Below are 16,936 nucleotides of genomic sequence, written 5' to 3'. Positions count from 1 at the left end.
TCATGTCCAACTCTTTGCAACCCCATAGACTGTAGCCTGCCAGGCTTCTCTATCTATGGGATTCTCTAGGCAAGATACCGGAGTGGGTAGCCATTCCCTACTCCAGGAGAATCTTCCCTACCCAGGGATCGAACTCTGGCCTCCCATGTTGTAGGCAGATTCTTTTCCACCTGAGCCACCAGGAAGCTGCATTCTGATAAACTTGACAGCGGATGCTGAAATTTGAATTTCACTTACTTTCACATGTCACAAAATATTCTTTTTTTTTTTCCCAACCATCAAAAAAACGTAAAAACCATTCTCAGCTTGGGCATATAAAAAACAGGAGGTGGGCTGGATTTGGCCTGCGGGCCATACTTTGTGAACCCCAGCTCTCTATATATTTCAGAATAAATCAAGATGTATTATAATTTAAAGGAGGAAAGAAAGACATAAATATGGTGTGATACCATGTGTGTGCTTGTTTTTAAAGGGAACACACACATCTATGTCCCTGTGAGGCGGACATATGGCCGGAGTATCTCTGAGAGGAAACCAGACCCGTGTGGATCTGCCTCGGGGGACACAAACAGAAGGCCAAGAACAGGAAGGAGACTTCCCTCGACACCTCCTGTGTTCTGTTTTAATTTTTTTAACAGGCCCATGCTTCTTCTTTTATTAAAATAAGTTTTTATAAAGCCCAAAAGCAAGTGGCAGGGTTGGAGTACACTGTCATTGCTTAGTCACTCTTTTGCAACCCCATAGACTGTAGCCCACCAGGCTCCTCTGTCCATGGGATTCTCCAGGCAAGAATACTGGAGTGGGTTGCCAATTCCTTCTCCAGAGGATGTTCCCAACCCAGGCATCAAGCCTGTGTCTCCTGCATTGGCAGGCGAATTCTTTACCGTTTTAGCCACCAGGGAAGCCCTAGGAGTGTATCATTTTGGGGGTTTTCTGTATTTTTCAAATGACAAATAAAAAGCAATGCTGTCTGCTCTCCCAAAGTTAATCTAGTTGTTATCAACATGGAAAGGCATCCATAATGTGTTAATCCATAGCAGGAAAAAAGTACAGACCACGACAGCCCCTGTGGGAAGCAGGCCTGCTCAACGGATCTGCAGGTGTGGACACAGTCAAGGCAGGGGTTGGACCATCATCTCTACAAACCTGAGATTCTTCTGAGCCTGAGTCCAAGACTCCTGAACCTCAACTCAGCCCCCCGTGGGAGCGGCCCACACTTTGCACAGACCTGAGGCTACCTCCCGTGCTGCAGAAAGGACAGTCAGGGGAGGAAGTAGGGGACACTTGAGCCAGCTCCCCAGTCTCAGGGATGCTGGCCTGGTAGGACCAGAAAGGGTAATAACGTACAGCCAGTGGCCTGAATTCTGGCATTTGGCCCTGAGTCAAGAAAGAAGGGGAACTTCCCTGGCGGTCCGGTGGTTAAAACTCTGTGCTTCCACCGCAAGGGGCACGGGTTCGATCCCTGGTTGGAGAACTAAGATCCCACAAGCCACAAGACAAAAAAAAAAAAACAGAGAAGGCAAGGCTCTACCGTCAAGCTGCCCAAGAGGAACAAAGCCCACTAGTCATATTTTGTGTGTGCGTGCTCAGTCGTTCAGTCATGTCCAACTCTACAGACCCTCCAGACTGTAGCCCACCAGGCTAGTCTGTCTATGGGATTTTTCAGTCCAGAATACGGGAGTGGGTTGCCATTTCCTTCTCCAGGGTAACTTCCCGACCCAGGGGTCGAACCCATGTCTCCTGAATTGGCAGGCAGATTCTTTACTGCTGAGCCACAGGAAAATCACATTTTCAATGTTATTAAAAATCAAGTAGCAAATAACAGTCCGATCCTGGGTTGCATTAGCCTCCCTTGAGGTGCTCAGTGCCACCTGTAGAGAGCGGTTAAGGGCAGGTCTGGAACATTCGCACCATCACAGAAAGGTCTCCTGGACAGAGCTGCCACAGAGGCTGGTAGGGCAGGAGAGGGTGGGGACATGAGAGAGGTGGGCAAGGGAAAGTAGACAGAGGGCTGTGGAGTCCAGGCCAGCACCCGGGAGAGACTCAGGCTTTGCTGGGAAACAGGATCACAGAATGTGGAGTCTCCCTCCAAGATGACAAGGCTCCGGTGGCTCCAGGCAGAGAAAAAGCACACGAAAGAAGGAAAAAAACCAGCTGCTGAGAGTCAGGCCCGGCTCCCATATGCTGAATCTTGTTTCATCATCCAGTCTTGGGCCTTCTGACCAGGGCAGGCATCAGACACAGCCACATGTGGCTTTTTAAATGTAAGTTAATTAACATGAAATAAAATTGCCAGTTCAGCCGGCACTAGCCACATTTCAAGCTCTCAAAAGCCACACATACCTAGCGGGTGCGCATATGTGCGTGCACTTAGTCGTTCAGTCGCGTTCGCCTCTTGGTGACCCCATGGGCTGTAGCCCGGCAGACTTCTCTGTTCATGGGATTCTCCAGGCAAGAATACTGGAGTGGGGTGTCATTCCCTTCTCCAGGGGATCTTCCTGACCCAGGGATCGAACCCGGGTCTCCTGCATTGCAGGCAGATTCTTTACCGTCTGAGCCACCAGGGAAGCCCACCTCATGGTTAGGCGACAGCAAAGGTCCAGAATGTTCCCCACCAATACCAGGAGCACCAGGACAGTGCAGCCCTAGATGGTCTTCCCAGGGGTGTTATTTTGCATATCCCACTCCCCCATTTAAGGATAAGAAAACTGAGGCCGAAAGGCTTTTAATGGAGGGGAGCAGGATTTGAGCCAGGTCTGATTCAAAGGAGCCCTTTCGAGAACCACCCCCCAGCCGCAGGGGTAAGGGGAAGCTCAGCTCTCCCCCAGGAGGCTCCCTGTGTCCTCCCCATCAGTCTTCCCCCCACTTTCCAGGCGGCCTAAGCCCTCCAACTTCAGTTCCCAGCAGGTGCTAGGGAATTAAAAGCAGAACAGAAAACCTTGGCCTTCAAGGGCCCAGGTCTCCTGGGCAGATCTGGGAATCACCAACCAGTCGGACAGGAGAGGAGCCTGCTGCCTCCAGAGAGTAACCAGCCCAGGCACGGGGTTCAGGTGAAGAGATTATTCCATAAGATCCTTCCCAGCAGCCTTTTAGAAAGAATAGCTTGCATCCAACCAGCCCGTCAGTGAGGACCCAGGTTGAACAAAAATTCTACAGGCGCAAAGTCTCCCCTCTCCAATGGTGGGAGCATCGGGGAGGGGCAAAATAACAACAGCTCCTGTGATATATCATGACATCCACAGAGTCCTCCTAACAATAAAACCAGAAGTAGAATCATCATCATCCCTATTTTAGAAATGAGCAAACTGAGGCTCAGAGAAGTTAAATAACCCATCCAGAATCACACAACTTGAAACTGCAGAGCGGAAATTAAACCCAACGCTCTAGCTTTCTGCCTTTAATCCTCTCCCCCTACCCCACGGCCCTAGTGGGTAATATGCCCATTGTACAGACCACGGCACCCAGACTCTCAGGGGGGCAGGGATCAGTCCCAGGGCACTCTGCTTGCACATGGCTAAGCCGGGGCGGAAACTCACTGGAACTTTGCAATGATCAGTGGTGCGAATCTCAGACAAAACACTCCCAGACAGTCCTCTGCTGTTGGTTTAGGATGATTCTTTACGGATCTATGAACCGAAAGTTCCCAAGTTCCCTCCCCCTGGGCGTGGTGGTGGGGAAGTGCCCAGGCAGAAAAGCCTCACTTTCGACTAAAAGAAAGACAGTGATGATGATTTTGATCATCATAAGAAAGGCATACCACCATATGACCTTGGGGCTGGCCTGGCACCTCTGACCCGCGCCCTCATCTGTAAAACCGGAAAAAGCTGTCATCCACCGCAGGACTTTCCAAGGTCTCCAGCTACAAAGAACCCCAGGGCTGCCCGCCAGCAAGCAGGAGCTCATCTGATGCAGTTTTCTGGAGTCCCATAATACGCCATGCTAAATAATTCAAAACCATGTTTTCATTTCAAAATAAACACAGCCCTGTCGCTACAGCGAATGCCAAATTTGCATGAATGTTTAAGATAAGATGAGACTTCAAAGGAACTTCAGACCTGCTTCTGGCACTGTCCCCCCTCCCCGAATCCTGGGGAGAGCAAGTTCTCAGTCTCCAGCCCCGTAGGGCAAAGATCTATAGGTGCTGCTCAAATAAGAAACATCATTTCTTTCTTCCTGTCTTCTGTGACAGCTCCACTGAGCAGGTCTGCAGTATGTTCATTCTTGCTGCACCAAGGCGACCATGAGTAACCCCAGGTCTTAATTCTTAGCTCCATATCCAAACTGTGTGACCTTGGGCAAGTCACCTAACCTCTCTGTGCTTCTGTGCTTCATTTCGCCATCCATAAAATGGGATGATATGAGCCCTGACCTCACAGCGCAATAATGAACAGTAAAAAGATTCCTGATGAAGGTGGACCTGGCACATAGTAAGCACTTTATATATGTTGGCTGTTATTATTGGATTACTGCATCATATTTAGTATTTTTCAGCTCCTAAACCAAAACTTCACTTGACAGGTTGTAAAGTCCCTTCCCCACCTCCAAGGATCCTCCAAAAATGCCAGATGATCTTTTCTAAGCATCACTTCCTTGGGGGACTCTGCATACCCACTCATGGAACAAGCCTTTTAAGAAGACTCCCCTGGCCTGACCCTGGGCAGCCTGGCCCTCCCCAAGCAGGCAACCCAGGCTCCCATCCCCTCCTGGCCCCCTTCCCTGGGCGCCCAGGGCAGGAAGGACCAGTTCCTCCAAGCTGTTTCCCTGGCAGGGAGTCTGGTCTTGAAGGTATCACCTGGGGAGGCTGCTGTTGGCATTAGAAAGATGAAGAGGAAATAGAGGAGGAGGGAAAAACACACACAAATAAAAGCTCTCAGCCCCCTATTGTCAGAGGCAGCATTTGATGTGGGGGATTTACGGTTCAGAGAGCTGTTGGAAGGATGGGGTGAGAGCTCCAGGTCTCTTGCAGGAGCATCTCTGCTTCTTACAGAAGGGAGACCCCTCCAGCTGGGTTATGCCTAGCAGCACTTCCCCCCACCCCTCTGCCCCGCAAAAAAAAAAAAAAAAATCTCAGCGTGAACCAACTTTTCCACCCACTGCCAGGTTGGGAGTACCATCACCTCTAGTCAGAGGGGATCCAGGCCAGGCAGCCTCCATCCAGACTGAATGGCAAGATGCTGGGGGCCAGGACTCCTGGGGCCTCTTTCCAACGCCAGCCAGCCGGCGAGTGTGAGCCCGGCCAATCCCCCCAACCCCCATGCCCGGAGAACAATCAAGCCTTCCCTGCTCGGGCCTTTCATGCAGCTAAATTCGTGTTTGCAGAGCCCTCAGAAATCTTTAGGAGGTGGTATGAGTATTATTAATTGGGGAAAAAAGAACGGATTATGCCAAATAAAATCCTTCCCACGTAGCCAAACCCTCGCGGAAGGAAGGAGGGAGGGTTCTGCCCCACGAGGGGGTCTCCATCCCTCACGGGGGCCTGACAGCCACATTACCATTTACATGGCTTTATCAATAGTATTGATCCCAGAGCAAGCGTAAAAAGCTCGGTGGGAAGAGGCAGGGGCTGGGGCCCGCTGGGTACCCGCCCCCACGTCTGGGCACCGCAGACTCCCTGGGCACCCGGCGGCGGCGGTGGTAAATTTCCAAGCAAAGACAAGGCAGCCGGCGCGAGGAAGCCAGACAGAGCCCGGGACGCCCTGGCAGCCGCCGCCACCGCCTCCTGCGATTCCTCGGCTCTCCGCCGGCGGCCGGCCCCAGCGCCAATCCCAAGCCGGACTCAGTCTGCGCATCTGTTCAGTGGGCTGAAGGCACCACCTGCCCTTCTCTGTCCTCACGGGGAAAAGTCAAGGGGTTGGGGAGGTGGGTTGCAAAGAAGGCCCCCTCCCTTCACCACATCTCCTGGCAAAATGCATGGCCGCCCCTTCTCATCAAATTTCCAGGCCATTGGAGTAAAGACCAAGTTTTAGAACTCAGGAGTAATAATAATAACAACAGTAACTGGTGATACATATACAAGCACCTTCTATGTATTCCCACCCTTGGTTCTCACAACAACCCTCTAAACTCGGTATTATTATTATCATCCCACTTTGCAGATGAGAAGCCTGAGGCACAGGGAGGTTGAGTAATTTGTCCAGAGTCACACTGCCAATAGTGGCAAAAGTGTGATTCCCACCAAAGGCGATACGTTGCACGAGCCGGCTGTGAATGGTTCAGCTCCCCGGGTTCAAGGTCTCTCACTTTCTCAGAGGGCTTTCCCCCTACACCTCAATCCAAAAAAAAAAAAAAGACCACCCACCACGAGGTACATAACAATGCCCGGGGACGTCCTCCCAGCTGACTCCAGGCCCGGAGAACCCCTTCTATCAAAGCAACGGCGGGGACCCAGATCTGGTTTAAAAAGGGCAAAGTCAAGGCCACGGATAACACAACCCCCAACAAGCCCAGAACTCCCTCATCCAGCCAGCCCGCAGGGCTCCTCTCCCCATCCCTCCTCCCTGCCTCCCTCACAGCCTTCCTCCAAATCTGCAAAAGGAAAAAAAAAAAAAGAAAAAAAATCATAATAAAACCAGTTCTCACCAACAGGGGGGGAGGAGGAGGGGGAGGAAGCGAGGAGGCTGAGCCGACAGCACAGATCCGCCTCCGCTGCCTGCACCAGACCCTCAGAGAGCCGGAGCGCGCGACAGGCGGCTGGAGGGCCCTCGCTTCCAAAAAAATAAACCTACAATGTAAAAATAACGCCGGGCGCCCTACGTTAATTGGACCCGGGCGACAGCAGCTCACAGGTACAGCGTGTCTCGCCCGCCTGCCCGCCCGCCTAGACCTCTCTCGCTCTCTCGGGCTCTTTCCTGCAAGCGTCCGGGGTGGGGAAGGCGCTCCCCACGGGTCTCCCCCCAACTCCCCGCCAAGTCTCCGGGGGTGCTCCCCCAGCACTAGGACCGGGGGCCTCCAGGTCCAGCCCAAGTGGGATCAGTTCTGAATTCCAACTTCCCAAACTAGTGGCATCCCAAGTATCCGCACAGCCCGGGGGAGGGACCAGGAGGCGGCCCCATGAGGCGTCACCAGCCACGGGAGGCAGGCCCAGACACCAGGAACACCGGCCCAAGGGGGAGGGGGGAGCAAGGGGCGCCTCTCCTCCGGGACCCCGACCCAGAGCCCTCCGACCCCTCGCCCAGGAGCGACCACGCCGGCGGCCCCCAGTCCCCCGTGGCGGGAACCCCTCCCAGGCGCCTTCCACAGCAGCCAGGCCGGGGAGCCGAGGGTGCCATCTCCAGGGGCACCCCCGAGCCGCACTGCCCGCTGGAAAATAAGGCGCAGTGTCACCCCCCAAGTCCAGGGCTGCTTGGAGAGGAGGGAGGCGCATGGCGGCCATGCCCCCAGGGCTGTGGCACACGGTGGGGGGCTGTCCTGCGCAGTTCCAAGACACCCCCCCCCGCCCGCCCTCCCCCCAACGCCTCTTCCCTCCTTCCCGTCCCCTCGCAGGGGAGCTGGAGTTCCCCTAAGTTCCCCGGCACCCCCACGCACGCGGGCCGCAGTGTCTATGGGGCGCCTCGCTCCCCAGCAGGCCACCCCCCGAGAGCGCCAACTCGGGAGTGCAGGGGCCCCGCCAACTCCGCCGCGTGCGCCGACCGATCTTCCCCGATTTCCCCGGAAGCGCGCTCAGCGCCTCACCCCGGCCCTCCGCGGGGACCCCCAGCCCCAACTCACCTCGCGGAGGTGGCGGAGGCGGCGCCCGGGCTTGGGGCGCGCTCGGGCCGCCCGGGCGCTCAGGCAAGTGGCGGTGCAGATCGGGCTGGGGGCGCGCAGCAGGCCCGGCCTCCAGCCGGGGCGCGATCCTCCCGCCGCCGCCTCCTAGGGCGCTAGCCCCCGGTCCCCGAGCCGCAACTTGGCGCGCATCGCGGGGGCGCAGGGCGCGGGCGCACGGCTCGGGCGGGGCGCGGGCGGACACGGGGCTCCGATGCGGCCCGGCCTGCCCGCGGCTCCGCTCCCCGGCGGCGGCGGCGGTGGCGGCGGTGGCGGCGGCGGCGGCGGGAGGGGGAGGAGGGGGCGGGGCGGGAGCCCGGGAGGCGGCGGCTCGGCCTCCCGGCTCCTGGCTCCCCGCCCGCACCGACGCGCCCCGGCCCGGCCCCCTCGGGCTCCTTAAAGGGCCCACGTTGCCTCCCCCGGGCCTGCGCGCACCCACTCGCGCGTGCACACGCTGCCACACAGACACACACACGCTTGGGCGCGACGCCGAGTTTCTTTTTAGCAGCTCCCTGAAGGAGGAAGGAGGGGGAAAGCGCCTCCCCATCCCGCCCCCTCCTCCTCCAGTGGGCCGTGCGCCCTCCTCTTCCCCAGCCCCAGATACTTCACTCCAAGTATAATCGCGTTTCAGCTATTAAATTATCAGTCTAACTCTGGAGTGACCAGTGGATGGGGAGGGGGCATACGAGGAGGGCCACACACAGGACCTTTAAGGGACCCACACAGATGCGAGGGGACACAAGCGGTGGAGTTCGCTCTGGGGGGTCTCGCACACAGTAGGGCGCAAGACTCTCACCAGTGGACCTTCACACACTGGGCCTCAGAAAGGAGAGCTAACCCAGGTGGGCACGAGGGAAAACTCGCAACCACCCCCCACCCCCAACCCCGCAGACGTGAGCGTAGCCTGGGACATAGACTCCTAAGACATAAGGTCACCCGCAGATAAACAAACCCGGACACAGGCAGGAGTTCACGCACGCGGGCGGACACACACACACACGCACTAGAATGTCCGTTTCTAGAGGGCGAGGATTTCTATCTGCTCTCTGATCTTTCCTAGGTAGGGACGCAATGTGCTGCAAGAACTCCCAATTCGGGACTTACAGGGACACAAACGCAGATACACGATGCTGCAAGTGTGTGGTGGGCACGAGCGGGCAGGGTCACGGACGAGCACACATGTGGACACTCGCCCGCGCACACGCAAGCGCTCACCGCTCCAACAGGAACCCCACTGGCAGCCCTGACAACCCATGTGTCCTCATTTACCCCCTCCTCTGCCCCTCCCAGGCTGCTTTCTCAAAGCCGGGGAGATCTTCTTAAACAGCAGAGGGCACCGGGAGCCCCAGACCGGGACCCTCCCTCCTCCTCTGCTTTCCCCTAAGATGTAAGAGAGTTTGAATTTTTTTTTTTTTTTTTCGGTTCAACTTTCCTTTTTTGGAGCGACGTCTCAGCAGATTCAGTTCTGCCATCTGCCAACATCTGAGAACCCCCAGGGGGAGTGGGGAATGGCTGCGGTGGGGAGGCGGCCATGCGGTTTCCAGGGGCAGGGCGGGCCTCCGCCTCCAGCGCTCCTGCAGGGGTTCTCGGCCTCCCTAGTAGCAACGTGCCCCTCGTGGCCCCCTCAGGCTGCTCGGGCTCTTTTTTTTTTTTTTTTTTTCTGGAGAAGGTGGGGTGGGGAGCACCTGAGACTGACAAAATCTGGAAAAAGGGAAGTGTCTGTGGAGGGGCTGAGGGATGGAACAGAAGTAGGGGGTCTCAGGCCAATGAATGTCCCCTCCCTTCCCACCCTGGCCCCACCAGCTCCAGAGGCGCCCAGCCAGACCACGAGAATCCACAGGCCAAGAGCCAGACCTAGGGAAGGAAGGACTAGCCCTTCAGATGGGGCCTGGAGGAGGGGATGAAGGGGAGGAACTGGGGTGGGGGGGTCCCACTGCACCAGGCAGACTCGGAAACCCCCACCCACACCCACACGTAACCTGGGAACACTCTCTGGGATTTGCAATTCAATGAGATTTGGTTCTGGGATTTGGGACCCAGGGGTGGGGAGGAGGGTGCTGAGGGTAAATTCAGGGGTTCCTTCTCCCAGCTTCTGCCTCCCAAGTGTTGCCATTGGGCTTTGACTGATTCTGGGGGAATAAGAGGGTCAGGCAGGCAGGGGGACTGTCAGCTTTGTAATGTTCAGAGGTGGGGGGTGTCACTTGGAAACCCCTCAAAGAGTCAAGCAGAGACTCAACCATCCTCTACCCTCTGGACCTACCAAGTTACAGATGGAAACGCCCAGACCCCGAGAAGGGGCAGCATTTTTCTACAGACGACCTGGCCTCCTTCTTGCCCACTCCTGTCTCTCATGATTATTAATCCCATCCTCATGAACAACAGGGAGCAACACAACTGCTTGTTCTCAGAGTTCACGAATTCCGCCCCCCTGAAATCCTCAGATGGGGGGTCGGGGGCTCCTGAGATGGGTCCCACGATACAGATGGGGAAACTGAGGTCCTGAGAGATGAAGAACTTAAGTAGCTGGACTCACTCAGCTAGCGATTCCGGATGGGTGCTCTGAACCCAGGCTCTGCAGAAATGAGCTGGAAGAGACCTCTACATCCAGCCCACCACAGATTTCATCCCTGCCCTGATTGCTACTCTGTGTTCTGTATGTTTCACCACTGGACTCAGGAGCAGCCCCAGGGATCCACTTGTAACTAACAAGAATAGCAGCTTTGAAAAACCGCCAAACACTCTGGCCCCCAAACAGTCTTTCTGGAGGGCCCCTACACCCTGTGGGAATGAGGGTTAACTAAGAGCTTCCCAAACAGTTCATTAATCCTTCGTGAGGGAAAGACTTTCCATATACCCATTTCATGGGTTGGGGGACTGAGACTGAGTAGAGGAGTCACCGGAGGACATGGTAAGGACATCCAGTAAGTGACCTGGGCCAGATTAGAACAGGTGAAGGAATGTTATATGCATCGAGGGAGCTCTGGCCCCAAAGGAACCAAATTCTGCCTTAAGCTTGGATCCCACTGTTCCCTTCCCAATTCTTCAACGTTTCCCTCCTAAATACCTGGCAAACTATTCAGCTCACCCCTGCCTCAGGACCTTCACACTCGCTTTTCCCTCTGCCCGACACAGGAATTTAACTTCAAGTTCCAGGTTAATACCGCCTCCCTAGAGAGGCCCTCTGCTGCTGCTGCTGCTGCTGCTGCTGCTGCGGCTAAGTCGCTTCAATCGTGTAAGACCCTGTGGGACCCCATAGATGGCAGCCCACCAGTCTCCTCTGTCCCTGGGATTCTCCAGGCAAGAACATTGGAGTGGGTTGCCATTTCCTTCTCCAATACATGAAAGTGAAAAGTGAAAGTGAAGTCGTGTCCGACTCTTAGCGACCCCATGGACTGCAACCCACCAGGCTCCTCCGTCCATGGGATTTTCCAGGCAAAAGTACTGGAGTGGGGTGCCATTGCCTTCTCTGAGAGAGGCCCTCACTAACCCTCAATCTAAAACTCCCGAGGCACTCACTAACCTACCCCGCCCCCATTCCTTTTCCTCATCTTTTTTCACCACCTAAAATTATCCTGGACACGTCACTTATATATTGTCTTATCATCAGACTGTTCGCTCCATGAGAGCAGAGACCTCATCTGTCTTCTCACTGCAGTACCCCCAGCACATAATAGGCATTAAGTTAGAGTGTACCGAGAATGAAGGAACGAATGAATAAATGAATACAACCCAGAGGAAAATGGCTGGGTGTCAGACATGGCCCTGGAGAATCTAGAAGCAATTGGGCATGGCTGGCCTGTTTTCTAATACTCACTCCTCTGGGATATTTCAGAGTTGAATCTTTACTTCCCTCTGTCTATCTCATCCTCTAGGTGGGTGGTGGATGGTGGGTTGGTTGGGGGCCTCCCTGAACAGCACCCAGGGACTGACACCTAAAGATATCCCATTCAGGGTCACTGAGTCCATAGGGGCAACCACAGTGTCAGATCAAACTTCCAGCCACTCCAAGTGGGTCTGCCCTGAAAATATGCCCCCCTAGGCAAGCCTGGGGAAACCAGGCATTTAGAGGGTCAGATTGAAGGCTGCAGGGCATGGTGCCTTGAGCCGCCTTTTTTTTTTTTTTTTCTTTTCTTTAAGTTTCTATTGCTTTTTATTTTATTTTATTTTTGGCCTCACCTTGCAGCCTGCAAGATCTTATTTGCCTGACCAGGGATTGAACCCTTGCCCCCAGCAGTAAAAGTACTGGCTCCTAATCACTGGACCACCAGGGAATTCCCAGCCCTAAGCCTCCTTGACTCCAGTGGCCCCAAAAGGTCCCCAGGCTGGCCATCTGAGTACCCATGAAGGAAACCCCTCATTGTCGGGACCTCTGTCAGTGACAACTCAAAAGGTGCCCAGATGAGCATCACAGGGGCAAGCCTCCTGTACACATCAGAACAGCATACACATAGGAGATCTTACACACCCTTTTCATATTTTCGTTGTGCCTTAAAATGCAGTAGTCTTGCCTGGAGAATTCCATGGACAGAGGAGCCTAGCGGGCATTGCAAAGAGTAGGACACAACTGAGCGATTAACACACACACAAAATGGGGAGGGTGGGAATTCTCCAGTGGTCCAGTGGTTGGGGCTCGGTACGTTCACTGCTGTGATGGTCCTGGGTTCGATCCCTGGTCAGGGAACTAACATCCCACAAGCTGCACAGCATTGCCAGAAAAAAAAAAATAATAATAATGATAAATAAATGAATAAAAGGGAGAGAGGGCAAACGTAAATGCCCGCAGGGCCTGGCAAGACCAGCAGGCCTGTGACTGGAGGAGAGGTGAGTAATGGGGTGGGTGGGACCTGCAGGCACACCCCCACGCCTGTCCTGAGGCACTCACAGTCACCCTGCTTAAAGCATAAGCACGGCCAAGCCAAATACCAAATGCCTGGGTGGGCCACAGTTGTCAGGGGCCAGCTTGTTTGTGACCCCGGCAAAACCTTAACTCCCCAGGCCGGTTTTCTACTCAGTGACCTGTGCTTCCCACCCCAAGTTGAGGGGCCAAGTAGGGGCAGGAAATAGAAGCTTCCTAAGGTAACAGGAGACCCTCTTCCATAAGTGTGGGTCGTTGTTGAGTCGCTAAGTCGTGTCCAACTCTTTGTGACCGCATGGACTGTAGCCTGCCAGGCTCCTCTGTCCTCCACTATCTCTGGAGTTTGCTCAAACTCATGTCCATCGAGTCGGTGATGCTATCTAACTATCTCATCCTCTGCCGCCTCCTTCTCTTTTTGCCTTCAGTCTTTCCCAAGATCAGAGTCTTTCCCAGTGAGCCGGTGTGAGTAGGAAGAGGGAAAGCCTGGTTTCAATGCATGCATCCCAGCTTTGGTCATTCAGGATGTATTTTATTTTGTTTTAAATATGTATTTATTTATTTGACTACAGTGGATCTTGGTTGCAGCTTGCAGGATCTTAGTTCCCTGACCAGGGATCGAAGTCAGGCCCCCTGCATTGAGAGCTGGGAGTCTTAGCCAGTGGTCCACCAGGGAAGTCCCTCAACGGGTATTTTAGTAAGTGCTTCCTATATGCCAGGCACTGTGAGAGGGAAGAGCAAAGGAGATCAAGCCGAACCCTCAGGAACTGGCATCAGGCAGGGAGTCGACATTCAAAATACAAAGTTATGTCACTGCCTGTGTGCTAAGAGCCCTTTAAAGGGAAGGGAAAATGCCCTGGTGCTCATAGGAAAGTTAAATTTCAGGACACAGAGGATTTTGGAAGGGAGCGGATTTCCCCAAATCCCCATCCTCTCCTGCACACGGGAGTCCAGAGCTCCTCTCCAATCTCACAGTCTGACGAAAATATCACTGAGAATGTCACCCAGGGCCCCCAGCCACCCTCCCCCGCCTTCGCTGCAAGAAACTGCCGTGTCACCCCTGGCTTCCTCTGATGTCTGCGCTTTTATTTATGACACTGTGTGCATTTCAGAAAGAAGGAAGCAGGGAATGAGATCAAGCCCCTGTCTGATAGGCCTGATTACCTCTGAAGATAAACAACTCCCTTTCTCCCAGGGCTGCATTTCTGGGGTGTTTGCTGCCCATCTGCTTGCATCTTTGCTCTCGGGAGCCAGTGGGGTAAGAACAGAGACATCCAAGGAGGACGAAGGTCCCCGCAGCCTTGCTCACGGCGCCCCAGGGCGAGCTGCCTGAGTGGACGTCAGTGGGGCAGGCCGTGTGGAGCCTGGGCATTCTTCCAATGGAACAGTCGGCAGCCGTGGATGAGCACAGAACAGGCTGTACGTTCTGATGGGGGCAGAACTCCAAGATACATTGTTTAGCACGAAAGCAGGTGCAGACCTGGGAGTGCAGTGGGGTCCCTTTTGTGCACAGAAGAGCAAGGGGAATCAACTGTGCAGCCACGTGCTCATCTGTGCTTGGCTACTTCCAGAAGGGTATTTATAAATTCAGGAGTACCTACTGTGTGCTGGGCACCATGTCAGCTAGGCTCAGGGAATTCGGCAAAGTGACCAAGACAGCAAAGTCCCTGCCCTCCTGAAGCTGACATTCTGAAGGTGCAGATCCATAAGGAAAACTAAATAAATGTATCATATGCTGTATTGACAGGTGGTAAGTGCTCTGAGAAAAAGTAAATCAGGAAAGGAAGACACCATAGATGTGAGGGAGGGAACCATGCATGCAGTATCTGGGTAAAAGCAGGAGTGCAGAGGCCCTAGGGTGGGAATGTGCCCGAAATATTTAAGGAGTAAAGAGTAAGGCCAGGAGAAGAATGAATGAGTGGGCAGTGAGGATGGGGGGATGTCCTAGGAGCTTGCAGTGGTTAACAGGACACATGAGAAATAGAGGTTAACAGGACACAGGAGTTGCCTCTGGGTGCAGGAGGGGTGCCTAGGAATTGGGGTTCAGAGGCGGGGGGGTGGGAGTTGGGGGCAATTTGCTTTGACCACATTCCCTGTGGACTGTTTAAAGTTGCATAATGAAAGTTCTTTCTTTTCTTTTTTTTTTTTTAGTTTGGACATCTGGTTTTGGACATCCCCGCGTGCACTTCTGGATTTTTTTTCTTGAGATTCAGGAGGTCTCCTTTCCGGCATCTTTGTACCACATTTGCTGTTTTTCAGCCTCCCAGAGAATGTTAGGAATTAGCCCCTGGGTGGCCTGACCTCCTGGTTGGGCCTGGGAAGCCAAGCAAAAGCCCCAGCCTTCCCAGGGTGGCGGCGGCACGGATGTCCGGACACTATAAGAATCCACATTGCAGCGGTTACCACACGTGGTTCTCAGAGCAGCCTTGGCCTGAACAGCCCCACATATGGGCCCAGAGCACAGGCCCCTGGTCGAGGCAAGGTCAGAACCCAGAGGCCTGTCCACAGCTGGCGAGGCTCACCATCTTGTGTGTCCCTCCTGTGTCCCCTCTGGCTTTTACCCAACAAAATCAATAAAAATTCTCATTTTGAAAATATCAATGTGATGGGTCCAACTGACTGAGAAAGGCCCTCCAGGCCTTTCAGCACCCTCAGGAGGGCCCAGCACAGAAGGCCCAGCAGTTTGTGCAAAGGGTACAGAGTTCTACAATCCCAAAGGAGGGTCCATGTAACAAGCTAGAGCAAGTTGAGATGGAAAGGATCCACAGTTTAGAATCAGACAGTTCTGGGTTCAACTTCCAACTCTGACACCTCATTAAGTCACTCAACAAACATTTAATAGACTGGCCCCAAGATCCAGCTTACATGGAGCTTCCTGGCAGGGCAGTGTTCATCCCTCCCTCCTCCTGGCATGACTTCTGGATGGCATAAGCCAACAAGTATGCTTTCCAGGGGCTTCCCAAGCAATGCTAGTAGTAAAGAACCCAACTGCCAATGCAGAAGATGTAAGAGAGGTGGGTTCAATCCCTGGGTCCAAAAGATCCTCTGGAGGAGGGTGTAGCAACCTACTCCAGTATTTCTGCCTGGAGAATCCCATGGACAGAGAAGCTTGGCGGGCCACAGTCCACAGGGTCGCAAAGAGTTGGACACAACTGAAGCGGCTTAGCATGCACGCACGCACATGCTTCCCAGACTCCCTTACAGTGAAGCTTCTGTGTGGATCCCGGTTCCAGCAATCCATAGGTAGCATTAGAATTCAGAACAGAGTTCACGGGGTAGAGAGAGGGTCTGGCCACTGAGCTGGGTGCACTGCAGCAGGGCGGCAGGTTCTGGAACTGGCATCTGGGGGCAGCACCTCACTCAGAGGGTGGCTTCCTGCCTGGGACAGGGGACAGAGCTCCCTGGCACTCCAGCTCTGGAGCGTGTCTCTGAGTGTTCTGTCTGGAAGCTCTGAAGGACATAGGCAACTCACTACCCTGACTGGTATTAATACCCTTAAAACCCTTCTGTGCAAGATTTAGGGACTCAGAAAACAAACAAGCAAAGGAAGAAGGAATACAGTAAGTCCTCTACATACGAACCTTCAGGTTTGAACTTTCAAAGATGCAAATGTGTGTGCCAGCTGTTGTACTGCCGTACTTTTCAAGGTCCTGTGCTGTAAGTTTAAAAATGCTAGACTTCTCTCATGGTCCAGAGGTTAAGAATCTGCCTGCCAATGCAGGGGACACCGGTTCAATCCCTAGTCTGGGCAGATCCCAAATGCTGTGGAGCAACCAAGCCCCAATGACATAACTACTGATTCTCACCACAAAGGAGAGTAGTCCTCACTTATTGAAACTAAAGAAAGCCCACACACAGCAACAAAAGCCCAGCACAGCCAAAAATAAATAAATAATTTTAAATATATTTTTCTTTTTAAAAAATTTGATTTATTTTTAATTGGAGGATAATTGCTTTACAATATTGTGTTGATTTCTGCCCTACATCAACATGAATCAGCCATAGGTATACATATGTCCCCTCCCTCTTCAACTTCCTTCCCACCTCCCACCCCATCCCACCCCTCTGTTTTCTTTATTTTTTGTGTTGTTTTTTATGTACCTATTCTTTGTGTGAAAAGTATTAGAAACATTACAGTACGTTGTCTACAACTGATTGTGTTAGTTAGGTACCTAGGCTAACTCTATCGGACTTACAAACAAATTGGACTTAAGAACATGCTCTTGGAACAGTAATCTTGAGCGAGTGATTCAACCTGCTTCCTAATCTGTAAAATGGGGAACAGTAACAGACCCTCCCTCCCAGGATGACTGAGAGAATTAAACGAATTAATGTGCATAG

At 53.6% G+C, this 16,936-nt stretch overlaps 1 protein-coding gene across 16 annotated transcripts in view; it reads right to left on the bottom strand.

Annotated features, from left to right (window-relative positions):
• NCOR2 (nuclear receptor corepressor 2) overlaps positions 1-7,993 on the bottom strand; it is a 237,351-nt gene extending 229,358 nt beyond the window's left edge. For all 16 annotated transcript variants that reach the window (XM_059876314.1, XM_059876327.1, XM_059876329.1 and 13 more), the window contains exon 1: positions 7,708-7,993. The gene's annotated coding sequence lies outside the window, so the exon portion shown is untranslated. The remainder of the gene's footprint in view (positions 1-7,707) is intronic.
• Between the last annotated feature and the right edge of the window lie 8,943 nt (positions 7,994-16,936).

The sequence above is a fragment of the Bos taurus genome, chromosome 17 (genome assembly GCF_002263795.3).
Source record: "Bos taurus isolate L1 Dominette 01449 registration number 42190680 breed Hereford chromosome 17, ARS-UCD2.0, whole genome shotgun sequence".
Lineage (NCBI taxonomy): Eukaryota > Metazoa > Chordata > Mammalia > Artiodactyla > Bovidae > Bos > Bos taurus.
The sequence above is the reverse complement of the archived record's forward strand: the minus strand, read 5'-3'. Positions and strand labels throughout refer to the sequence as shown.